This window comes from Aplysia californica, unplaced genomic scaffold, assembly GCF_000002075.1.
Source record: "Aplysia californica isolate F4 #8 unplaced genomic scaffold, AplCal3.0 scaffold00067, whole genome shotgun sequence".
Classification (NCBI taxonomy): Eukaryota; Metazoa; Mollusca; class Gastropoda; order Aplysiida; family Aplysiidae; genus Aplysia; species Aplysia californica.
The window spans coordinates 1,938,788-1,944,292 of NW_004797337.1; the positions used below are offsets into that span (position 1 = coordinate 1,938,788).

General features: G+C 40.6%; 1 protein-coding gene across 1 annotated transcript in view; it reads right to left on the minus strand.

Annotated features, from left to right (window-relative positions):
* The window catches only part of LOC101855239 (plasma membrane calcium-transporting ATPase 3), a gene marked incomplete at its 5' end in the record, with an annotated part of 62,949 nt that overhangs the window by 50,340 nt on the left and 7,104 nt on the right, over positions 1-5,505 (minus strand). Inside the window, 1 exon segment of the mRNA XM_005093688.3 lies at positions 1,260-1,292.

The window sequence follows — 5,505 nt, forward strand, 5'->3', positions numbered from 1 at the left end:
GTGTCTCTGCGGTCGAGATTGTGTGTCCCCTAGTCTGAGACCATCAGAAGTAAAATTAAAATGGAGTGGACGACAAGTTTTGCAGCTGCTCAAAAACAATCGTTGCAATCAAAGAACACCGAAGTAGATCTAAAAATTAAGCAACGTGCAGTCAAGACAAAGGAGACAGTAGGCCCTATCACAGCTCTGGTGGTGGCGCTTTCAAAACAACAGATTCAAAACTTTGGGACCCACCACGGTGCTTGATGACCAAGCAGATGGGGGTGTCACGTTTAAGAACCACCTCCCTCCTCCTACCTCAAACTTGAAGGAAATAATTTCTACATAGCCAAATATGTAGAGAAAACATTACGATTTTGTAAAATTGCATGGGTCTAACCTAACGCCTCTATCAACACTATTAGGTTATTTAAGAGGCAAGACCTCCGAGTTTAACGTCCATCTCCGAAAGGGTCGAGCCAAATGGGAATTTTGTGTAAAGCGCCTTTCTCAAGTACACAACGTTGGACCAAGCAGAGGCTCGACCCCCCAACCCGAAACCTCACGATTACGATAGCCTAACCACTAGGCCATCGACACCACTTGAGATTTTGTATATTATATAATTATAAACTGCGGAATTGCTCCCCTTTTCTCCCTGAACCCAACTGAAATTGAAAAACAAAAACAAACCAACAACAACAACAAAACAAAACAAAAAACAAACCCAACGTACAACGCTTCCCCCTCCTCAATAAACTGACAGGCCAGGTAAAACAAAACCAACAACAGCAGCAACAGCAGCAACAGCAGCAACAGCAGCAGCGGCAGCAGCAGCAAAATCGCAGACACAAACGATCTATAGTAACAACAATCATCATAACCTACGCAAACACAAAAATCTATATATACAATCACAATCGTATTTCACCGACAACATGCAATCCAACAAACCACGCACAGGAACAAAAACCTTTTTTTTTTTTTTATAGTATAGCACAAAAAAAGTCAATCATTTCAAAATAATATTGAAAAAAACCAAAACAAAAACAACCAAAACAAAAAGACAGCAGAAAACGACGTATCTCGGACACAAGAGGCACACAGGCAAAGACAAGTCTTATAGTGTTTGTTGTAGTTGTTGTTGTTGCTCGGGCAGTAAAAGAACAAAAGAACTCTATAACAAAAGAACTCTATAACAAAAGAACTCTCTACCGACTATAATATATATATATATATATCTACGGCAAGACACGACAACACACAAGGCATTCACCTACCGGTCTTCGCATCACCGTCGTTAGAGGGGATCACTAAGAAAAAAAAAAATGAAAACAAAAGTGTAAAAATAAACAAAAATGCAAACGTTGTAACTAAACATAGAGATGTTTAACAAACCAAGGGCTTCAACTCAGGAGAAATGACAACCGTTCTCTCATATGCTAGGGAAATGAAAAAAAAAAAAAAAAAAAAAAAATACTTGAGCAGAGGAAAACCCCCATTAGTTCACCAAGCAGAGGAGGAGGGAAAAAAATGTGAGTTGGGAGGGAGGGATTTTTCCCAGAATAATTTGTGCTGGTTAGAAAAAAAAAGGAAAAAGAAAAGAAAAACCATAATATTGTTTACCTGTGACGTCCTAGCGCATTCTCAAGCAAAATGTATTAGTGCAGTTGTTTTCTTTTTTTGTGTAGAGGTTTTACGGCGCTCGCAGCAACTGCATAAGGTCCTATGAGCGCCAAGGGGTGGATGTCAACAGAGAAGTCTTTACAGGGACTCAGACTTACTCTGCTCACCTCCTTAGCTTCAACAGCACAAAGTCTGCTTCGACTGGTAGACTTCTGAATTTATCAGGCGATGAGCCGGTCAACAACAGAAGAACCAAGCATCTTGTCGTACCTAGTTGCCAAAATATAAATTGTATTTCCAAGAAACTTCTCCGGTCGCTCTTTCCATCAGTTTCGCCGATGAATGCTACACTTTTGTGCTACGACTTCTGACCAACTTTTGAAAAGGACCGTTTGAGTCTTTCCACAAAATTATCAAAATACGTTCGAACTATTAAAAAAAACCCCTTCTTCTACCTATGTTAACAGCCATCCAATTCAAACTAGACTGTCTGTTTGAGAAAATCCCTTTTCTTCGGACTCCGCGGTAGCGAGCTACCGTTGCATATTCTGCTATACCCAATCCAGTCCATGTCTAAATGTTCTTGAACCTGAAGCCCCCGTATATTGCTGAATACAGATGGACTGTGTTTCTTAAGCCTTAGATGCTCCAATTTTCAAAACTTTCATAATAAAACTTGGTGGTGGCTGAATCTCTCTCCCCCCCCTCACCTTCACCCCTTTCTGAGCTGTTAATCACAACTAGTAAGCATCGCTTTTTTTTTCTTCATGACAAAATCAAATTATGCACACTGTGAAGGTGGGTGGTTGGCGGGTGCTCTGGTGTGGCTTGCTCCTTCTTTCCTATCAAACGTCTATCGTACTTATCTCTCCTTCTTTTTTATGTTTGTTACTCTCTTGTAACACCTCTAATCTTCGGCACCTATATGACCTTATTGTGTTGCAAGTGCCGTAAAACAGTTACCAAAAACAAGACTGCGAAGAATATTCCCAGCGTGTGACAAACAAAAAAGTGCTTCCATACACGCTGGATGGGGACAAGACCATTTGAAATTAGACTCACCATTTTTTTTTCGCCTCAGTACCTCGCTAAGTATGAAAACATCGGGCTTGAGAATGCGCATTAGATAGACATCAAATAAGTGAACAATAAAGGATGGTTGATAGAGAACACCTCTTTTTGGTTCTCCGTCCAAACTCGGATTAACAATTTCTTTTTTTGGAGAGGGGGGGGGGGGTTAAGTAAAGAAACAACAAACTCCCCGTTACTTTCTACGCTAACTCTGTTCAGTTCTAGGAGAAAATGCAAAGGAATGATGCAGATGCATACACATAATAACTGCACTAGGAGAAAAAAAGTGCATGAGTTCTGCATGCAATGTCGACCAAGTGGAGAGAAACAAGGGCAGCGGGCTCATTCATAACGTCACAAAGCAAATTATACACGGCAGACGCTTCCGGCGTTCACGTCTGCGCGTCATCAGAAGGAGCGGACAAAAATGCACACAAAAGACAGCACACACACACACACACACACACACACACACACACACACACACATACACACACTGCCGCGACCAGCAGGAGGCTGCAGACTGCACAGGCGGGGGAGAGAGAGAGGAAAGAGAGAAGAAGAAGAAGAAACATGCTGAGGCTACGGGGCTCCATCCACATGCAACTAGAGACATCCAGTCTGATCATTTCATTTGTTCACCCTCTTAATACATTAATCATCTTCACTTTCGAAAAAAAAGAGGAATAGACATTCTAACTACTCTAATCTAGTTCTAACCCTTGCATATAATTTATCGCCCCCTCCCCCTTACCCCCAAACCCTCCTTAGATAACGTAAATGTGTATTTTTCCCAACCACAGACCCTCTCCACAAGCAAGTATCAGCACTACCGCGCTTACACTTCTTTCTATATCTTCACTACCGCGCTTACACTTCTTTCTATATCTTCACTACCGCGCTTACACTTCTTTCTATCTTCTGTTTCTCCCAGTCTGTAAATCTGTTGCCATCTACTTTTTTTTACAAACCACACCAGCAACAATATTTACAGAAAAAAACAACCCTTAACAACCCAAGAACTGATACATTCAGCCCGAATTCCCCTCTGCTAACCAACCTTGAGAAACATTTGAATCAATACATAGCTTGACCAGAAATTGCCAGTCGCCTACCAAGGCTTTGCGATCTGTTAAGACCTTCTACCAAAAGAGGAAGGAACGACGAAAAAAAAAAAAAAAAAAAAAGAAGAAGAAGACGTAGCAGAAAGGTTTCCGGGCTACGCTAACCAGAGAGATAATAATATGGTCACATCAATCAACGACATCTCTAGCGGTTTAAGCCAGTCCTCTGACCATTCTCTGAATTCTCATCCTGTGCTTTGTACTAATTTATAGTGTCCACTATCGCTCCCTCTGAGCAGAAAGCACGGCCAAGTGAGACAAGACAGACACACACCCGGGAGCTGCACAGTGAAAGAACACACACACACACGCACACACACACACACACACACACACACACACACACACACACACACACACACACACACACACACACACAGTGGTCAGACCTGCGAGGAGAGCAGACATACCACGTCTTAACCTAACCAATAGACGATAATGAGTGAGGAAGCCAGGACAATGCAAGTGTGCTCTAGAAATAGAATAAGGGGTGGGGGTGGGGGGGAGAGACAAAAACCCAACGCGAACATAAACAGACAACATCTGCATCATTACAATGCGAGGGCAAAGAACCTGACAGTGTCATTTCCATAAAACCCAAAAGAGTCACAGAAAACCAAAAACCTTCTGTGGCGAGGAGAGATTGGTGGCTACGCAGAACTTTCCCAACCCCTTTGCCGAGGTCTCCAAAACAAAACATAAATAAGACAGGGCAAAAAAAAAAAAAAAATTATATATATAATAACAATCCACAACCCCCACAACAATTTCACCAAAAAGATGGTAAAATGTTACAAACAAAAAACAAAACAAAAAAAAAAGTAAATGAGAATGAACAAAGAATGAACGCCAAGAGAGATACATGTGAGTGGAATAAACACAAGCGGCCACCCTGGTGACATGTTAGTGTGGCAGGGAACAACAAAATCTAAAAATGAGAAACACAAAAATTCAGTATCAGACAAAATGCATGAACGCTTTTGCCGAATGCGCGATGAAAGACTTTCACAAGAAGAATGCAACCAATTTAAGCAGAAATGATCTCCTGCTTTCAGCTAACTACAACAACAGTCAATCCAAGTGTAATAATAATTATTATTATGATATAATCATGAAGGACTGTAATGATGAGGGACATCACTGCTCAAAACGACAATAATAAATTAAGAATCAATGGCATGTGTAAATATCGTTTAGTTACGATGTAGTAGAATGAAGAACACGTGATGAAATCATTTATTCCGAGAATATGTTATGAGAGCACTGTCACATGCATTTCATTCGTTATCTCTACCCTTAACTGGAGGACACACGTACAGCAGAGTACACACACAATTTTATATACATTTTTATATAAATATAAACATATATAAATATATATTTATTTTTTTTAAAACACGATTCATAACATCTAAAATACAAATAGAGAAGTAAATGCAACTAGAGACATCCAGTCTGATCATTTCATTTGTTCACCCTCTTAATACATTAATCATCTTCACTTTCGAAAAAAAAGAGGAATAGACATTCTAACTACTCTAATCTAGTTCTAACCCTTGCATATAATTTATCGCCCCCTCCCCCTTACCCCCAAACCCTCCTTAGATAACGTAAATGTGTATTTTTCCCAACCACAGACCCTCTCCACAAGCAAGTATCAGCACTACCGCGCTTACACTTCTTTCTATATCTTCACTACCGCGCT